At 52.9% G+C, this 20,896-nt stretch overlaps 1 protein-coding gene across 5 annotated transcripts in view; it reads right to left on the bottom strand.

The window, feature by feature from the left end:
* Window positions 1–14,188, bottom strand: part of CPT1A (carnitine palmitoyltransferase 1A) — a 56,948-nt gene extending 42,760 nt beyond the window's left edge. Inside the window, exons 1-3 of one of the 5 annotated variants that reach the window (XM_055310092.1) lie at window positions 14,061–14,175; window positions 11,230–11,345; window positions 10,541–10,635 (exon numbers count right to left, since the gene is read on the bottom strand). The gene's annotated coding sequence lies outside the window, so the exon portion shown is untranslated. Of the gene's footprint in view, window positions 1–10,540; window positions 10,892–11,229; window positions 11,346–14,060 lie in introns of those variants that run through there. The other 4 variants (XM_055310102.1, XM_055310111.1, XM_055310081.1 and 1 more) reach the window with 4 other exon arrangements.
* Window positions 14,189–20,896: the final 6,708 nt, after the last annotated feature.

Raw genomic sequence — 20,896 nt, 5'->3', positions numbered from 1 at the left:
TCAGAGCCAGGTCTATTCTGGCTTCCTTCCTCCTGGTTCCTGTCTTCTTCCTTGAGGACTCAGGATGCACCTCACGGCTCCCTCCGGCACAGCCAGCCCCTCTGCTACCTCCTGGAGCCCCGGGACCATGCTTCTTCTTCCTAAGCTCTATACCGGATGCCCCACAATAAAAAGGAAGCTAACAGAAGGGGGAAAAGCTACCAAGAACTATAATGAAAACCCAAAATTATATGTTTTCTTATCACAATTTCTCCTGTTTTTACCTTCTGAAGCCTACTGAGTGGGAGGAGGACCTACCAATATAAACAGGTGTCATGCTTTCAAAGATGCCCAGTTACAAAAGCCAAACTAGCTTATTAGTCTTCGGCTAATTGGAACAAATGGTTCCATTACAGGCCCAGAGAGGCATGCGGCCTGCATTTATTTGCTCCTTCAGCAAGCGTTTGTTGACTGCCTCCCACATGCCAGCCACGGGGAGGATGGAGACATTGGCAGTAAAGTCCTCCTCCTGCCCCTCTAGAGCTCCCATAGGGAGGCCAAAAAGTAGAGAGGGTCCAAGAGGTGACCTCCTAGATGACATGGAAGCCCAGAAGGATCAGCTGGAGGGCAAGCCTTTCAGGCCCAAAGGTAAAACAGGACTCTGGGCAGAGGTCAAGGGCAGGTCAAGGACAGGGTGGCTGGTGTCAAGGGCAGGCAGCTATGGTCAGAGAGGATGACCCACAGGCAGCCAGGGGAGGCGGCTGGGTTTTATGCTAAGGGTGAAGGAAGAGCATCCAGGGGCTTTAAGTTACTGTTTCTGTCTCAAGTCCCCTCTGGGGGCACCTGGGTGGCTCAGTTGAGGAAGCATCCAACTCTTGGTTTTGGCTCAGGTTAAGGTATCAGGGTGGCAAGATGAGGCTCTATGTATGGCTCTGCACTCAGTGGGAAGTCTGCTTGAGATTCTCTCTCTCCCTCTCCCTCTGCATCTCCCATTCATGCTCGCTCACATGCTCTCTCAAATGAATAAGTCTTTAACAGACAGAAGACCACTCTGGCTGCAGTATGGATGGGGGCAGGGCAGGGCGTGAGACCAGTAAGAAGTAGAGGCAGTCAGTCTTCCAGGAGACAGTGGCCCAAAGTGGCATGAGTGGGGGTGAGGAGGACAACCCGCTCAGCCAGACAGGCTTCAGAGGCACCCTGGGGCTTCAGGCTTGATCACTGGCTCAGAAGAGCCACTGCCTGACACAGGAGAGTCTCTGCCTGGGGACGACAGGTCGGGGGTGGGAGCAGAGGAGTGGTGTGTGGACTTACCACATGTGATGTGGCTAGGGGCAAAGGGAGAGGCTGGGACAGGCATACCTGGGCACACCTGGGAAGAGTCAGCACACAACCTGCTTTGATGATCATGGAGGCAAAGAGCAAGTCGGCAAAACTCAATCCATTGGGAATCACCCTAGCTTAAAGCAGCCTGCAAAGTGTTCATGGTTATCTACGTGTTATTCAGCAGGCATGGAGCCAAGCTCCCTAGCCTGGCCGATTCTGAAAAAACAGATCCCATGTCTGAAAGCAGCAAGATCTCCAAGCAAAGGGCTCCTGCAGATAATGCAGGATGTTGAAGAGGGCACCTCAACAGCTCTGAATCCCATTCTCAAAAAGCTATCCAGGTGGCTCAAGGATTCTGCTAGCGCCTCAAGGCCGCCTCTTAACCCCTCCCCACAAAGACTGCAGGCTACACATGTGGCAGGAGGCAGGTGTCACAGAGATCATTCTGCAGAGAGTGAAGCATGGCAAACAAACTTACGGACTGGCCATCCTTGGGACGATTTATAAGCTCTTTCCAGGGCTTTATACAAATGTGAGGGATTATTAATGGCAGGAGATGGGACCTAAACATAGCGTCTGCAGTCAATTCTATCTGAAGGTGTGGGTCCAATGTTTGCTCAGGGGTCTGACCTCTGTCAGGGAGGCAGGCGAGACAGTATCTGCAGAACCAAGCGACAAAGGTTTGAAGAACTCCCTGTGCAAATCTAGTAAGTGAAAATCCCACCCTCTGTCCTGGCATCCACAGACTCGTGTTTAAAAACATTTACAATCACAGGGGCACCTGGGTGGTTCCGTCAACGGTTAGGCGTCTGCCTCGCTCTCAGCTCAGGTCTTGATCTCAGGGTCCTGAGTGCAAGCTCCATGCCCAGCTCCATGCTCGGCACGGAGCCTGGGTTTAAAAAAAAAAAGAAGAAGAAGAAGAAGAAGAAGGGGCAGCCCAGGTGGCTCAGCGGTTTAGCGCCATCTTCAGCCCAGGGCATGATCCTGGAGACCCGGGATCAAGTCCCACGTTGGGCTCCCTGCATGGAGCCTGCTTTCCCTCTGCCTGTGTCTCTGCCTCTCTGTGTGTCTCTCATGAATAAATAAATAAAATATTAAAAAAAAGAAAAAGAAAAACAATATATGCTTTCAATGCTACCTCCTATCACTGTCGGGGAAATGCCAATCAACACTGAGGCCAAATGCCACTGTACACCCACCAGGATGGCTAGAATCCAAAGGATGGAGGGTAACAAGGGCTGGCAAGGCGGTGGAGAATCCAGAACCTCCATGTGCTGCCGGTGGGGATGCACAACAGTGCAGCTGCTATGGACACCAGTCTGGTGGTTTCTCAAAACACGGTGTTAGTACACAGCCCCGCACTTCCACGCCCCGGTGTCCATGCCAGAGAACCGAACACGTGTCCACCCAACATCCTGTACTCAGAGGTTCATAACACCATTACTCAAATAACAACAAAAACAAAAACAAAACAGAAACAGCCCAAATGTCCTTCCACTGATGAATGGGTAGAGAAAATGTGGCCTATCCAACCAACAGAATGTTCTTTACTATTAAAAAGGAGTGAAGCTCCTGACACACGCTACCACACTCATGAACCTTGAGGATATCCTACTATAGGAAGGAAGCAGCCAGACTCAAAAAGCCACATACTGTACACCTCCATTTACGTCAAGTGTCCAGAACAGGCAAATCTACAGAGCCAGAAGGGAGAAGTGTTTGCCTGGGGCTGGGGTACACATGAGCACTGAGTGGGGTGGATGGCCGAGGGGAGGGATGGTGCTGGGTGCCCCTGTGTGTGAATGGATTCAACCCACTGAAGTGCATGCTCTGGGTGGGCATAGGGACAGTGTGCGAAGTCATACCGCAATAAAGCGGTTTTTAATTTAATTTAATTTTATTTTATTTTATTTTACTTATTTTATTTACTTTATTATTTTAATGCATTTTATTTTATTTTAGACTTTATTTATTCATGAGACACACAGAGAGAGGCAGAGACACAGGCAGAGGGAGAAGCAGACTTCTCAAGGGGAGCCTGATACAGGACTCGATCCCAGGACCCCGGGATCATGCCCTGAGCCAAAGGCAGACACTCAACCACTGAGCTACCCAGGTGCCCCTAAAACTGCTATTTTTAAAATGCAGCCTCTCGAGCCTCCTGAAACTCAAGTGTCATCTATTCAACCTTTATGTGCCTAAACCTTCTCTCCCAAACAGGTAAGGCAGGTGGGCAGGGCCATCAGTGTCCCACTCAATGAGGACTCCTCCTCCAAACAACTGTCAGCTCATAGCATCAAGGAATTACTGTTAAATATTTTTAGGTGGCGTAGGATAGTGTGGTTATGTTTTAAACGAGCTACTATCTTTTACCGACACATGCTGAAATACTTATCAATGCAATTTCATCTTTCGTCAAGTCTAGGGTCTGCTTCAAGATCCCTGGGGGTGGAGCACACAGAGGAACAGAGGTAGGAGCTGGCCACCGGTGGGAACTGGTGAAGTCGGGCAGTGGCCATTATCGGGGTCTGCTATGCTGGGCTCTTTTCTCCTGTATGTTTGTGGTTCTCTCTTAATAATTTCTTCAAATAGGGTGCCTGGGTGGCTCAGTCCGTGAAGCACCTGCCTTTGGCTCTGGTCATGATCTCAGGGTCCTGGGATCGAGCCCCACATTGGGCTCCCTGCTCAGCAGAGTCTGCTTCTCCCTTTCCCTCTGCCTGCAGCTCCCCTACTTGTGCGCGCGCTCTCTCTCAAATAAAAAAATCATAATTTCTTAAAACGTATCTAACAAAATAAAATACCTGTCCACTGTAGCTCAGCACTACATCTGACCCTCAGGAATGAACTTTCAAAGCTCCCAGGCCCTTTGTGAGCTCATCAGTGTGTCTGCCTTCTGGGGACACCTCACCCCTGAACCCCACGAGCCACGAGCCAGCCTCAACAGAGCCATGGCTGGGCCCCTTAACCAGGCACGGAGACAAAGTCAAATAAGGAGGGGTCTGTTTCCAGGGCTGCAGTCTGCCCACAAGCCTGCATTCCACTGTGTCCACAACATAAGAATATCTACCGACCCACCCAACTACACCTAGAACAACAACAACAAAGACTGTCTGTGGGATCCCAGCACCCCTGACCTACTGCACCCTGGCAGGAACTGCTCGCTCTGCACCGGACACGGGGCACACCCTCACCTTTCACCCAGGTGGGTGTGGGTGAAGCCTGCCCGCCTGCCCTGCCTCCCCGTCTCCCCAGAAGGACAGCCGGAGTAACTGATATAGGCACAGCTACCGTCACTTCCCAAAGGCTGGAGGCCAACCACGCCGGAGGCTGGAAAGAGGCAACCTGCCCAGGGGAAGGAGACAAGCCATGAATTAATTCATGGACAATTATGAATCAGGGGACCTCAAAAGAGCCCCAGTGAACGTCACTGTACTACACGGCAAGGCTGTCTTCTGTTCTAAAAGTTTTAAATCATACGATGCTGCACACACAGGTTAAGTCTGGAATAGTACCGATGAACCTGCTGTGTCCATGTGACACTGCCCAGTCTCTGAGCTCTCCGTTCCCGGGTTGGCCTCCCGGGAGTCCCTGGCCAGGCAAGGCTGTCCTGTCATTCTGTCAGCGCAGCTGGAAACCCCAACACCTTGGAAGAGGAAGGGCCCTGGGCCAGTTGGCAGGCCAGGCCTGCGTGTGGATGCAGGCCACTTACGATCGACAGCCTCTTCTCTATCCCTCCAACCAACCTTCCAGCATAACAGTGAAGGCCACAGCACAGTGGCCCTGGCGAGGGCAGGCCATACCTCCCTCCCTGCCCCTTGGGGGCTGTCACTGGGCTCTGCAGTGTCCCATCTATGACATACAACTAAACTGTTAGTGTCCATGGGCCGGCCTCACTCACTGTCCTCATCCTCCTGGACAAGGTGACCGGGCACGGACACCTTCCCACAATCTCTCTGCTCCTGCCACTTGCCCCTCTCAGGGATTCTCAGGATTCTGAGCTGGGGGCCACTGGTTCCTCTTCCAGCCCCTCTGCACCCCAGGACTCAGCTCCCCGCAGGACCCTGCCTGGGGCTCTAACCTCTCCCTGCACACACAACTCACCATTTCATGCACCTCCACTGACACCAAAGCCGGTCAACCACAAATTCATCCCGTCACCTTCCACACACCCTCCCCGCTTCTCCCTCCCTAACACCACCACTGCCTGCCAGGCCCAGGCACGCACACAGGCTGGAGTGTCCTCATGCTGCACCTCACCCCTGTCCTGGGTGCAAGCACCAGAACCTGATAGTCTGGAAAGATATGCTGCCCCTCACCACCACCGCCACCATACCATCCTCACCTGAGCACCTATCTACCTGGGTGGAAAGAGGGAACAAAGTTTACAGGGCATGACTGCTGGGATCCACCTCCTGCTCAGCAGGATGCACACCTGCACTCCGAGTTCTCACATGGCCAGAGAAAACACCGGTACCGGCGAGAAAAGCAGAAAAGACAGAAAAGCAGAAAAGACGAGGGAGAGGGAGAGGCTGCAAAGAAACCACAAAAGCATAAAACAGAGCTTTACTCCCCTTTGGGTCACTCATTTGTTCCCTCGAATCATCTCCACCGGAAGTCCTCTGACAAGAAATCTGAGCAGGAGGGAACAGAGTGACAGCAGAAGCACCCTCTGGGAACACAGGCTGGCTGCTCCTCCCCCAGAAGCCCTGGTTGTGCTAGGGGGAAGGCCCCTTGGGGACTATTTTTGATGTCAGGCCACCTCTTGCTGTGCACCTGCCAGACCAGTTCAGGGGTAAACCAGGAAGTGGCCACTTGAGGCACTTGAGACGTGAAGAAATTTACCCAAAGTGCTGAAGATAGAAAGAAAGCCCCCTCGGTCTATGTGGCTTGGCATGCTGTGGGGCTGTGGACCTGCTTATTTTTCCTGGCACTGCAGAAACCACCTCTGGCCGCCTCTGGTGGAGAGTGCCCACCTGGGAGCCCCAGCTGACGTGAGCTTGCATGAACCTCCTGGCCTGGAACACACCTGGGCGCTGCACCCCCAGGCTGAGCATGGGAACCATGTGACCGTGCTACTTTAAAAATCCTGAAGCCCACTACTGGAGAGAGAGTCCACAAGGTCTGCACCAGAGAACTTAAGCATCTTACGTTAATCTGCTCTCGGGAAGACACCAAGATCCGAGTTGAGAGCAACGACCTATTTATGGCAATTTTTATAAATTCACATCACTGGTCTATTATGCGGCTGTTCCTACAGCTTCCCAAGCCAGACCCCCACTTGGGCCTTGGCCAGGAGAGCCTGCTAACTCCAACTCACAGCTGGGATGCCTTTGCTCTCTCTCCATTCCCATCTTCTGGCTTCACACTTAGCTTCAAACTCCCCTTCTGCAGGCTGCCTTCAACCCCACATTCCCAGAGAACGGAGTTCCACCAGGTTTCAGGTGGTGATTCTCCCCACACAGGCTGGAAGGTGACTTTCATCTGTAAATCTTTCATTTAGGGGCGTCTGGGTGACTCAGTTGGTTAAGCATCTGCCTTCTGCTCAGGTCACGATATCGGGGTCCTGGGATCGATATCGGGGTCCTGGGATCGAATCCCTGACTCAGGCTATGCTCAGCGGGGAGTCAGCCTCTCCATCTCACATGTGCACGCTCCCTCCCTCTCTCTCTGATAAATAAAAATCTTTTTAAAAACTTTTAAAAATCTTTCATTTAATCTCCCAACAGAAGTGAGGAGTGTCTCCAGGACACAAATCCTTGTTCTACTCTGAATCCATTGAGGACCACAGACAGACAGCTCTCTAACACTTAATGCCAAGTGAATGCTGGGGGCGGGGGCTGACGTAACACGTATTTTAGTTTCAGTAAGACTACTTTAATTTTGATAACTGCCCAATGCCACTCACCACATCTTTGGACAAAAAAATTGTTCTGTAGTTCATTTTTCAAATGTGCCTGCTTTGTCCTCCTCCTCCATCAACTCTTCCTCACCATAATTTGTTCACACAAGGTCAGCGGCCAGCAATCATAACATCAGCCATCCCTAAGCTAGTCCCCTTACCCTTCAGGAGAAGCTGGCTGAGTGCCATCCCCATCCTCCCGGATTCTGGGGCAGGCAGCTGGCTAAGGAAAGGAGGTAAAAGGTCAGCACAATGCAAAGTGCTTAGCCGGCTTCCAAAACAGCCTGGGGAAAATTCAGATATGGAAATCACCTCCGTAATAAACAAACAGTAAAACCTGCCCTGTGATATCCAAAATATGTAATTAGTTGCTGTCAGAGGTCTTTCAACCTAACCTTAAAACCAACAGATAAGGAGAGAGGAAGGTAGGTAGGCAGACAGACAAATGCAGCAGGTTCTTTCCTGTGCTTTTAACAATGAAGACACAAAAATATTCCTTCTACCAAACTGTGGCTACTGGACAACATGACCCGCATCTCACCCGTGTTACCCATCTGATTCCCAGGAGAACCCAGGGAAGGGGCACAGAATTTACCAAGGGGCAGATCAACGTGCAGGTGCCAAGACACCTGCCCAAGGTCACAGCCAGCAGACCCACGTCCAAGTCCAAACACCACGTGCCTACCTCCCAAGTTAAGTGGTAGGTACTCCATTAAAAGTTCCACGTAAGATTCCTAAAGCTACACAAATATAAAATTAGGTCATCCTGTTGTAACCGAAACGATGTGATTGCAGTCAGCAATAAAACTACAGTAACTACAAACACGATTGGTGCCAACGCTAAAATTATTCACAGGCACCAGCCTCTCCACTGAATTGCACAATTCACGCGCGCACAGGAGTGGGCTCAGCCTGCTATTAAAATCCGGCAAAGGGCGGTCCATCTCATCTAGCGGGTCAACAGCTGTGTTGGGAATCCTTTGAGGAAAGGTTACCCACAGGAAGCAACGGCTTAGCAGTCACACGAACACCAGGCAGGGTCTCCAACAGCACAGGCCGTATTCCTCACCAGAGAGGATGCTCGGGCCTCCAACCCTGGAAAAACTCTCCAGGGGAGACACTGTGGGCAGAGCCTGCAGCACGGTCTTTCACGGGGCACCATTCACGTTTATGGGGTAAGGCTGCTGAGTCAAGGCAGATTATAGAGGGAATTCTCAATCATTATAGTTTGCTTTATGGCTCCGGAAAAACCCAACTTCTGCCCACGGAGCTAGCATAAAAATAAAGCAAATTCAAATGTACACCTGATATCGTGCCCACTCTAGTAAATAATGGCCAATCAGAAAAATACAAAGAAATATGATCCACGCAAGAGAAAAGAATTCGGGAAAGGTCACCGAGAGTCATGTTTTTATGAAGAAAATACAAAATGCCTCACCAGGCCCCAATCATCTGTGCTCTGCTCAAATGTTTTCCTCCAGATGCAGATCCATAAGCACCTGCGTCACCAGCCATGCTGATGGCAGCCCCACTGCTGGAAGAAGCATGCCTCCACCCAAAAGAGATCCCTGAACCTCTCCTCAGAGCAAGATATCGTTCCCACAAATGTTCCTGACACCAAGGGCAAGGTGGCTTTCCCTCGCATGCTCGTCACTCTTGCACCCAGAGATGCCACTGACCTTGCCAAGCCCCAGTTCCAGCTCAGGGCCTGGAGAGGATGGTCCTATCCGTAAAACATGCCTGAGGCTATGGTATTATTTGCTAAAACCCATGCCTGCTTCATACCCTTGAAACTATTTTCACATCTGGCCTCTTACTGGATCCTCCCCACTCATGAGACAAATCAACAGGTGTCAGAGGCACCATTTTACAGATGAGGAACTGGAAATCCAGAAACACATATAAGGCTGATTCAGTGTCATATCCAGGGGGGTGGGGTGGGGGCAATGCTAACACCCAACACTGCCTACACAGGGGTCTGGGAAGCAGCCTGGGACAGGGAGACAGACGGGGCACAAGGTTTGGAGAACAGAGATCTGGATTCGAACTCCAGCTCTACCACTTAGCCGTGTGTGTGTGTGTGTGTGTGTGTGTGTGTGTGCGCGCGCGCGCGCGTAGGAGACAGGGAGACAAGGAGACAGAGAGGGAGGCCTTGAACAAATGTCACTGCCTTATCCTAACATCGTTTCCTGGCACATCAAGTATGCAGAATATGCCCCCCTCACATCAAGTAATAGGCCTGACACCACAGTATGTAGGAACACACTGTACCTTCCGAACTATGGTCCCATGCTCCAGGAACGTGGGTTTCCACGTGTATCTGCCCTCTCCTTCTTTCCTAGACCCCTCTCCTGCCTCTCCCCGTTCCCCGCATGCCCTGCCAGCATCGGATACCTCACTCTGGTATTCAGCTTGCAGGAGCACTGCTGATTCATTTCTAGTACACCTTATCGTACCCTAACCTTAACCCCCCATTGTACAACAGAGTGTTTTTGAAAAAATAAAAAGAAATCAAAACTCTTCACGTTAAATCTTTTTAAGGGCGGTAGACGAGTTGACATTTAGGAAAATTAGTGACAGATGCGTTATCTCATAAATGAGGAAGACTTTCATAAAATGTAAAGTCAGAGTTACAACCTAAGAAAACTTCTTAAAGGCAAGGTTATTTTGTGTTTGCTTTTAACCTAAACACGTATTACTTTTTACTGGGGCGGTGGGAGGAGGTGCCAGGGCTTCTAAAGAGAAGGAATTAACCCTTAGAACTTGACTCCTCAGAAACTGGACGAGTCCCATCTGCATGGAGCCGTATTTCTCACCAGGGCATGGAAACAAAGAGGTGACCAGACAAGGGTGCGCTGGGGATCAACAGCCTCCTCGGGACTCAGGAGGAGGCCAGTAGACTGGTGGGAAGAGGAGGTCACTGGTCCCTCCCTTGATGTGGGAAGTATGGAGCTTGCAGGTCTCCCATCCAGAAATCCCTGAGCACAGTCACAAGGCAAAACAAAGGCACCGGGCAGGTGGAAGAACATAACAGCTTCCTCTGTCTGCTGCTTGCTTCCCTGGCACAGACTTTCACAGCCCCTAAGGACCCCACCGCATCAGAAAAGTGCAGCAATCCAGGGGAGAACGGATCTCAAATGTTCTTCACTGGATTAATATCTGAAAGGCCACTTTGGTTCACAGGAATGAGCAGGAAGGCAAGTTTAAGAGCCACGTGGGAAGCAAAGGTAGCAGGTGGCACTCAGGGATGGTCAGAAAGAATCTAGAACACTCAGGTTCCGGGGACAGGTGGGTGGTGAACCCACCGCACTGGTGGTATGGAGTCCTTTCTTTTTTTACCTGAATTACCTGGTGTCCAACAACTAGTTGATAATCTTGTGCAATCTCCCAGCCTTCCACGGTGGCAAATATACTGTACACTGAGAGAGGCAAGCCTAAGGCAGCAGCAAAATTTCAATCATTAACTTCCAAAAACAGACAGGCAGAAAAACAACCCACATGACAGGAAAGTAACGGTGGACATTCTAGAGAACTGAGGCTCAGGATCACCTTACCCCAAAAAGGTCAGTTGGCTTCCACCCAGGGCCTGCTGGGAACCCAAGGTCCACCCATATTTGCGCTGGGTAAAAGGTGAAGTTCACAAAAAGCAGCATAAACGTCAGAAATCAACAAAAAGAACATATTCTTTACTTGTGTTAACAGATCTTTTTTCCTTTCTTTTTTTTTTTTTTTTTTAATCGCCCTGTGCAGCCTAGACTATTTCTACAGGCACCCAAGGCACTGTGAGGGTGGTCCCCGGAGCGGGGGGGACCTGGGCGCGGAGGCCAACTCTGCGCATCGTTGGGTCCCCTGAGCACCGCCTTCATTCTGGAGCCTGCGCTTGTTCTTACTTATCTTTCAAACAGAACAGTGCTGGCAAGAGCTGCTCAGGAGTGGCTCAAGCCATTTGGGGAGAAAAAAAAGAGGCCCCATTAAAGCCAGCAGAGAATCTGTGAAACGCACTCTAAACATGCCAATTTTATTTTAACCTTAACAGCACCAATTCTTCCGGAAGTGAAGTTGAGGCTTCCAGGAGCACCAGCAGCAGCAGCAGCAGCACCAGCAGCAGCAGCACCAGCAGCGGCGGCGGCGGCGGCACTCCGGCCTGCCGGTAAGAACCACGCAGAATGACTAAACCTTTTCCCCAACAAAGGAAAAACTGCACCGGATCAAAGGGCAGCGGCAGCCCCGGGCCGCAGCGGGCGCGCGTTTCCGCCTCCCACCTCCCCACCGCCCTCCGAGCTCCGGTGCGTCCTTAATTGCTCGCCTGGAACGCGTCCTCGAGGGCACCGCGGGCAGCTGCGGCCGCCGCGCCCCGCCCCGCCCCCACCGCGGGCGTCACGTGACGGCTGCGAAAAGTAGGGGAAAGGTTAACCCGAGCCCCGCCCCCGGCCTGGCGCGTCCCCGGCGCTCAGATCCTGTTCCACCCGCCCGGCTCCGAGAGACCTTCCGGAGCGAGCTGGCGCGCATCGCCGGCGCAGCCCGTCCTCCCCCCGCCCCCCGCGACACGCAGCGCCTGTCCGTGGGAAGGCCCGGCCCTGCGTGGCCAACCCCGAGGGCACCGAAGGGCTGCGGGCGCCGGGTGCCGCCCCACGGCGGGCCCGCAGCCCCGCAGCCCCGCGCCCCAGCGCGCCCAAAGCGCGCCCGGAAGGGACTCCCGCCCCAGGAAAAATTAACAGTGTTTCTATGAATGGGCACGAAGGGCCGGGTTGCAACAGCGCGGCCCTGGCCCCGGGACTCCCCGGAGGCCCAGGCTTGACCGCGGGGTTACCGCGCGTCCAGGGTCGGGCCAAGGGCGGCAGCAGCAGAGACGCCAGGTTTACTCCCTTGGCCTCCGGGTTAGGCCACTTGTTTTCGGGACAAACTCGAAAGGTTATTTTGGCCTGTGCAGGAAGCCAGTTTCTGCCACCCTGATAACAAAGTATGTGCGCCCCCAAAGGTGGCCCTTTTCTGTTGGATTCCAACAGATGGGAGTTCAGGGTGCGAGGCCGGGTCTAGCAAGGCTTCACCGGAAGGAAACCGGTCGTTTCTAGGCGAAGAGGAGCCCCCAGGCACACAGAGGCACAACCACCCAAACCCCTCGGTCTGAGGGCTGCGTTCAGTTCCGAGGGACGCGATGGCCCCAGGTGCCTTCCCACCAGACCCTGCTTCTCCTCAAAGACCAGCGCGCTCATCTCTCTGCATTAAGGTCGTCCTCCGTGCACACTCACCGCGAGTCACCTTAAATACTTCGGAGAAAGGGGGGCTGGGAGGGGTGCTGTTCGCTGGCACAAATAAAAAAAAAAAAAAACAGGGAGTCCAGCCATGTTCTAATCCCTTAGTTTGAGGTTCGGGAGGAAATCAACACGCCTGAATATCTGGAATGGCCAGAAACCCGACGCCGGTGCAAGAGGATGGTGTAACAAAATACACGTCTCAAAAGGTTAAATGGATTTTTATTTTATTCGGCTACTTACAAAGTTACCAGTTCCCCCACAACAATCTCCCTTTAAATAATTCAACCCAGGGAGCACCGAGGAACCGAAAGCCTTGTCCTGAGTGGGGAGTGCTTAAGCGTGTTCTGCACTGAACCTGGTTAATTATACGGGATGGTTAACCCTCGGTGTTAAAGTCAGCCCTCACCTTGGTTCCCTCCAGCTTTAACGAAAGCCAACAAAGACGCTGACCCACGGCCTTTCCGAGCAAAACGAAAGGAAAGGAAATGGTCGTAGCCTCGCTGAGGGAGCGGAGGTCAGGGGCTGCACCCGTCGGGGCTCCAGACAGCGCCGGCCGGGGCTTGCGGGCCCAGGGAGCCCGGACCCGGTCACGTGCCGCCCCTCCCCCACCCCCGCGCGGCGGGGGGGCGCGACCTTGGGCGGACGCTCCGCGCCCACCTGCCCCGCACCCAGGGCCTCACCGGGGGGTGGGGGGCGTCCGCCGGCGGAGACCCCGGCCGGGCGCCCCTGTGGCTCCCGGCGGACGCTCGGGACCGCGCCTGGAGCCCCGCGTCAAGGGCGTGTCCCGACGGCTGCAATGCGGGGGCAGCCGGGGAGGGGGGGTGGACGGCGCGCCGTGGAGTCCTGAGGCCCCAGCGTCCCTCTAGCTCCCGCCTGGAACCCCAGGACGGCCCCCCAGACCCAGTCTACCCCGATGGGGGAAGGGATGCGGCGGCATCGAGAACGGGTAGACGGCGCCCAGCCAAGTCCAGAAGGCCGAGCATCCCTCCTGCAGCCTCACCGCCCCTCGGACGGACCCCCACGCCCAAACCATTCCTAAGAGAAGGGTGGGATGAGAGGATGTGGGAGCCGGCGCCCCTCGTCGCCCCAGGCCGGGGGCATCCAGCCCAATCCAGACACCCGAGCATCCCTCCAGCTCCTGCACTGTACCCGCCGGCGGGCCGACCCTCGGGCGCACCCTCACACCCAATCCACTCCTGGGAAAGGAGGGTGAGAGGAGCGAGGAAAGAAGCCAGTGGCCCTGCTAGTCCCGAGCTTGGCGCATCCCGCCAGGTCCGGAGGGCTGAGCATCCCTCTCGCGGCCGCACCAGACCCGCACCGGGGACTCGCGCGCACACCGGCCCCCGGCGGACACCCGCCCCCCCCATCCGATCCGGGGCGGGAGGTGAGGAGTCCCTGCCGCGCTCGCGTTTCGGGCTCCCAGCGAAACCCGCCGTCCGGGTGGGGGGATGCTGGGGTTTCCCCTCCGCGCCGCGGGGGGGGGGGGGGCCCGCCCCCGCCTGGGTCGGGACCCCGACAGTCCCCGCGCGCCCCACCCTGAGCCCGCCGCAGCCCGCAGGCCCGCCCGCGCGCCCTCCGCGGGCGCAGCCTCGGCCCAGCCTTACCGAGTCCGCGAACGGAGGCGGCGGCGGCGGCGGCGGAGGCGGCGGCGCACTGAGCGCTCGGCGAGCGAGAGCCGGGGGCTGGAGGGCCGCGGGCGAGGCCGAGTGCACCCGACGCCGGCCGCCGCCGATTGGCTGGAGCGTGCGGGGCTGCGGTGCGGGCGGGGCTGAGACTCCCCGCGCTGGGCGGGCGGAGGGTGGGGGACCGCGCGGGGGGGGCGGGACCGGGACGGGGCGGGGCCTCCGCGGCTCCCCGGGGAGCGGGTCGGGTGAGGAAACTGAGGCTGCTGGGGGCACGCCACCAACGCCTCTGCCAGCCTGGGGCCCGGGGCCAGATTCCTCAGCCCGGAGATTCTGTGTTCTCATCTGAAAAATGGGCCGACTCCTGTGGGCCAAGCCCGTAAAAGTGCTTAGCAGGGTGCGGGGTTCATGCGAGCCCTCTACAGCCGTTGCCGCCTGTAATCCACAAAGCGCCCCTATAAATAGCTGATCCCGGCCGGGGCTGCAGAAAGGATCACTAACTCGCGCATGACCATATGGCTGAGAAAATGGACCCGACGCTGGAGCCAAGTCTAACTCCAGAGCCGTCGCCCCAAGTCCCCACATCGGACACTGTCCCCGGAGTGACAGCTCCGGCGATCCGGAGGCAGCGTGGCTCGCGACCGTTCTGAGCCTCTTCCGCCTCATCTAACCGGGAGAAAAATACCTCCCTCGGGGGCTTTGGTAAGATTTGGTAAATTAATTATTCAGGCGCCTAAAGCGGTGGAGGTGCCAGGAAAGACCTGGCTGGTAGTGGGGACAGAGTGACCCAGAGACCCTTGCGTGGGCCGCGGGTGGGAACGGCTCCCTGGCGGACCCCCCGAGCCTGGGCCGCCGGCAGCTGCCGCAGGGCGCTCAGGGAAGGGCGCGCAGCGGTTCCCCCCACCCCACCCCGCCCCTTCCCTCCAGCTGGTGGTCCTGCAGGTAACAGGTGCTCCGTAAATGCACCAGTTTTATGAACAGAGACCTGGCTCTCCTAAGGCTCAATGACTTCTTTGGGCAATGAAAAATCCATGCTCGCCTCCATCTTTCTGTCTGTATTATTTGGTGGTTACCACCGAAAGGTTTAGAAGAGAAAATGAAAGTTCTCTCTTGTTCCCGCCCCCGTCACTGCTGCTACTACAGTTAACTGTTGGTGTACGCTCTCCGGGCTGTTTTAAGGGAAGTCACAGGATATGTGCTGTCTGTAACACTCTTGTTTTCACTTGGCTTCCCCCTTGGACGACGGTTCCCTGTGGAGATACAGAGATGACCTCCTCTGTCTCGGTGATTAACCCGCCCCACGGGCACTTAGAGCCCCTTTTCACCGTTGCGGGTATAAATAAAGCTGCACTGGCTGTGAGTGTGCCTCTTTGAGCTCTGATTTCTCTCTGTAGATCCCTAGTAGCGAAGCAACTGAGTCAAAGGGCAGGCACCTGTGACATTTTGGTGACATTGGTGTCACTTGCAGAGCCGCCTCAAAAAAGCTTACTGACATCTATCTATTCCTACCCAGGCATGGGAGTGGAGTCCTGTCTCTAGGAGACCATCAGTGCTGTCTGTCTCTATCCGCTCTCTTCATGTTTCTCAGTCCTAAAGGAGAGCCTGTAGATAATGCTATTTATTTTAGTTTGCATTTCTCTGAAGTTAGAAGTTAGAGATTTCCCGCCACTGCTGTCTCCCATCTTGCCCACCAGGGGTCCCAGGCTGCGACACCCCCCCCCCACTTCTCCCCTCCAGATTTCGCAGCCTGGCAAAGCAGGTGGGCTGGGCCAGGGCACACCAGTAGAGACCTGCATCCTCTATTCCACAATCATGGCAAGTAGGCTTTCCAGGCTTGTCTCAAATGCTCTTCCCTCTCCTTTCCCTGGAACACAACAGCTGGCGGTCAGCAGGTCCCAGCCCAAGGTCACTTTCTTCCTCACTTAAGTCCCATGGTGCTCCCCTCTGGGATCAGCCCTGCGCTGTGTATGTTCCCAGGGCTCTGTGGCCTTGACCTTACACACCTCCCTGCGCACGGTCCCCGTGTCACCTTGCAGGCCGGGTGAGGCAGGGGCAAAGGCAGGACTGCCATCCATGGGGCCACCAGGTCGCTGCAGTCACCTGTGCCCCAGTGACTGGGCTCTTGGGCCACGGTAAGGAAGCCCACGCCCGCCAGCAGTTCCAGCCAGAGCCTAGAGGCCTCATTCTCCTCCTGTGCTCTGCTCCCCGAGACTGCAGCTCCCCAGGGCCGCTTAGCAGCCACTATTAATAAAAAGCCCAGGAACTAGGCCTCTGGGGAGCTCCGGGCCTGTCGAATCCTGTGTTCTCTTTGAGCCAAAAATATCCCAGAGTCAGCCTCAGAAACTCGAGTAATCTTTCTCAAGGTCCGTTTTTGTTTTTGTTCTTTTTTCAATTCTTCCCCAGTTTGAATGGAACATACTATAGCAGTTGCCTATTGTGGCTATACAGAAACCTTTTTTTAAAAAAATGCATGTACTGTCTTTATTATCACTAAGAAACACCCCCCCCTTTTTTTACTCTGAAAATATCTTTTTTTTTTTCAGATTTTCTTTATTTATTCATGAGAGACACAGAGAGAGATAGAGAGACAGAAACAGGCAGAGGGAGAAGCAGGCTCCATGCAGGGAGCCCAATGTGGGACTCGATCCCGGGTCTCCAGGATCACACCCTGGACTGAAGGTGGCACTAAACCGCTGAGCCACCCGGGCTGCCCTGAAAATATCTTTTTATGAAAAAATTCAAGCATATAAAAGTTAATGAAATCAATAAAGTCCCGGATAACCAAGCAAAACAGTTTCAACAATTATCAAGTGAGGGCCAAGCTTGTTTTTGTCTACCCCTGCCACTGCCTCTGGATTTCTTTAAAGCAAATCCAGAAATCCTACTGTTCTGTCTACCTGTTCTTGAGTACAGATTTCTGAAAGACAAAGGTTCTTTTTTTAAAAACATATCCCCCTGTGGGACACCTGGATGGCTCAGTGGTTGGGCGCCGCCCTTCAGTTCAGGTCGTGATCCCAGGATCCAGGATCCAGTCCCACATCGGGCTCCCTGCAGGGAGCCTGCTTCTCCCTCTGCCTGTGTCTCTGCCTCTATGTCTCTCATGAATAAATAAATAAATTAAAAATAATAATAATAAATAAAAACATATCTCCCTAACACACACACACACACACACACACACACACACACAAAACATACCAAGAATACCATTGTCCAACCTAAAATAGCAGAACAATTGTAATACAAAACTTGTAAGGCCTGGGGCAGCCTGGGTGGCTCAGCGTTTTAGCGCCGCCTTCAGCCCAGGGCCTGATCCTGGAGACCTGGGATCAAGTCCCACTTCGGGCTCCCTGCATGGAGCCTGCTTCTCCCTCTGCCTGTGTCTCTGCCTCTCTCTGTCTCTCTGTGTCTCTCATGAATAAATAAATAAAATCTTAAAAAAAAAAAAAACTTCTAGGCCCTCTTGGGCTGCCAAGAGCACGGCTGAGTCCCACTCTCCTGCCAGCCTTATTCGTTGCTGGCAGCTCCCAGCAGGTTCTGATCCCAAAACATGTGGGACTTTCTAGAATTTAGCTCTCACTTCCCATAGGAAACAATTTTGTAATCCCGGAGTTCTGTGCTTCTCTCTCCTCTCCAGTGCTTTGAAACCCTCTGAACTTGAACCTTGAGCTGCTGTCAGTAGTGGGCAAATAACAGCAGTCCCACGTCAGGTGGCAATAGTATTTGCTCGGCCAGCATCGCTGGAGTTTGGTAAGGACAAAATGAGGTAATGCAGGCAGGTGCAAGCAAACTGTTTCAGACACAGCTCGACCATGTGCTAGTGACAGGAACCCCTAGTAACAACCAAAGGTATTCTTATTTGAATAGGCTTGCCCTATGACCCAGTAATCCTGCTCCTGAGTATCACTGAAGAGAAATAAGAGCACATGTCTGTGCAAAGACATCTGGTACAAGAATGTTTGCAGAAGTTTCACTCAAGGGGTGCCTGGATGGCTCAAGCGGCTGGGCATCTGTCTTCAGCTCAGGTCATGATCTCGGGGCCCTGGGATCAAGTCCCACCCTGGGCTCTCTGCTCGGTGGGGCGTCTGCTTCTCCCTCTCCCTCTGTGCTCTCTCTCTCTCTAAGTAAATAAATAAAATCTTAAAAAAAAAAAAAAAGAAGCTTCAATCAAATGGACAAAAATCCAGAAACAACCCATGGGGCCATCAACATAGAATGGATAAATATATTGTGATTTCTCCATATAGTAGAGCAATAAGGAGCAACAAAAAAAGAATAAAAGGACACCTGAATGGTTCAGTGGCTGAGTGTCTGCCTTCAGCTCAGGGCATCTGGGATCCGGGATCAAATCCCACATCGGGCTCCCTACAGGGAACCTGCTTCTCCCTCTGCCTTGTCTCTGCCTCTCTCTGTGTCTCTCATAAATAAATAAAATCTTAAAAAAAAAAAAAAGAATAAAGTGCTAACACACAAGTGGATGGATCCTACAGATCTTATATCATATAAAAGAAAACCAAACAAACACACAAAATATTTATATGTTATATGATTTATTTGTTGTTTAATTTATTTATTTGGTAGAAAGAGAGAGCACAAGTATGGGGACGGGTGGAGGGAGAAGCAGGCTCCACTAAGCAGGGAGTCCGGCATGGGACTCAATCCCAGGACCCTGAGATCATTACCTGAGCTGAGGGCAGACACCCAACTGACTGAGCCACCCAGCTGCCCTTGCTGTATGATTTCTATAACAAATGTGCATAATAATTGCAGTGATGGGTGACTGAGAAACAGAGTAAGGAGGCCACAGTCAGGCTCAGTGGAGTAATATGAAAATGCAGGGCTCTATATCCCTCAGATTATGCACTTACTGTTCTTGCTACCTGCATGGTAGGCCTCAATTTCAAAAATTAAAAATTAAGGGGCACCAGGGTGGCTCTGTCAGTGAAGCGTCTGCCTTGGGCTCAGGTCATGATCTCCGGGGTCCTGGGATCAAGCCCCTCATCAGCCTCCCTCCTCCTACTAGGAGCCTGCTTCTACCTCTCCATCTGCCTGCTGCTCCCCCTGCTTGTGCTCTCTCTTTAAAAAAAAAATAAAAGCTTTTGTTTATAAACAATAAAATGTAGTCAATGAATAACTTATTTCCTGGTTTAGTAATCAGAAATGCAGATATGATTGTCAGCCAGAGCTTGCGATCAGCATGAGGCACATCCACTCTTTCAACAGATGTTTATTCCAAAGTCCAGACTGCCAAGACCCGATGCATTACTTGCCAGCCATGGATAAAAAAGTTGGGCTTCTTGAACTGTAGAGTTTTATTTTAAATAAATCTGGGAACTCTTTATGGAAAAGGTCAGAAGAGTTCAAGGGCCACCATTCAGACTTCAGATCCCGGTCATCTCCGAGGTCTGCGCAAACTAGCCCAGCTTGCCTGGAGAGTGTGCACTGGGGCCTGGACCTGAGCTTGTAGTGGGACCAGAGCATCGTGCTGGTCACAAAGCTGGTGACAGCTCAGTGGGTACTCCTGGAAGTTGACAGCTTTACTGTCCCTAGCTGGAACTGCACCAGCCTGGACACTGGGACTTCAAATATAGGGAAGAGGTGACTGACGCCCCTGCCCCACAGCGCCTGCAAGCAGGTGCCTGGAAATCCAAGTGAGAGCATTAGCAGAAGACTTCTGTGTCAAGAAGGAAATTCCCCCCCCCTTTGGAGGGAGAAGAAGATGGGCAGCTAGCGCCTTGGGTCAGTGGCTTTTATGCTGGGAGGGTCACTAGTGAGAATCTACTGGTAGCTACAACCTTTTCCCCAGAAAAAATGCACGCATGCAAACCGTGGTAAATAATTTCATTCTTGAACCTCCCAAAGCCATTTACAAACTCCTGACTCAGACAGGTTAAGAAAAATAATTTGAAATGTGGCAACAAGGCAAAAGGGTATTTGAATATTATTTCATGGGCTTGTTGTCTAACTGCCCCATCCAAGGATTTGCTTCTTCTCTGGGGAAACGTATCTCGACCAGGCCCCAGACTCTATGAAGATTATATATGTTAACCAGTAGATTTTTGTCCAACAGAAATGCAAAAGATTTCTGTTGGTAGAAAAAAAAGTATTCCGGGGCACCTGGGTGGCTCAGTCGGTGAAGTGTCTGCCTTCAGCTCAGGTCATGATCTTGGGGTCCTGGGATAGAGCTCCGTGTCGGGCTCCCTGCTTCTTGGGAAGCCTGCTTCTCCCTCTCCCTCTGCTGCTCCCCCTGCTTGTGCCTGCCCCGTCAGATAAACAAAATTTTAGAAAAAGAAGGAAACAAAGGAAGAGAGTGAGGGATGGAGGGAGGAAGGAAGAAAGGAAGGAAGGAAGGAAGGAAGGAAGGAAGGAAGGAAAGAAAGAAAAAGAAAGAAAGAAAGAAAGAAAGAAAGAAAGAAAGAAAGAAAGAAAGAAACAGACTTAAAGGTATGATTTCATTGCCCTGTAGGATGTTAAGGAGTTTTCTACCTACTTAGGATAAACTTCAGATTTTTTTCCACCTTCCTGTGTAGGGAAAACGCAGCTCTTCCTGCCCTGTGTCTGTTTGCTCTGTGACTCATTTACTCACTGTCATAGCACTTCACTTCTGATATTTCTGGTCACCAAACACGGGGAGGTTTTTCCCACAGCAATAGGCAATTCTCAGACACCTGCAGGGTGTCTAGGAATTCAACTCCATTCTGACATGGTCTACCCAGATAGCGTCAGATCCCACAGGCTAAGGGCTTGATCCTCACCAAAGGCTCCCCTGTGCCCACCACTTCAGAGAGCAGGTTGTTATGTGTGCTCTGGCCAACCCT

This window comes from Nyctereutes procyonoides, unplaced genomic scaffold, assembly GCF_905146905.1.
Source record: "Nyctereutes procyonoides isolate TBG_1078 unplaced genomic scaffold, NYPRO_anot_genome, whole genome shotgun sequence".
NCBI lineage: Eukaryota > Metazoa > Chordata > Mammalia > Carnivora > Canidae > Nyctereutes > Nyctereutes procyonoides.
The sequence above is the reverse complement of the archived record's forward strand: the minus strand, read 5'-3'. Positions and strand labels throughout refer to the sequence as shown.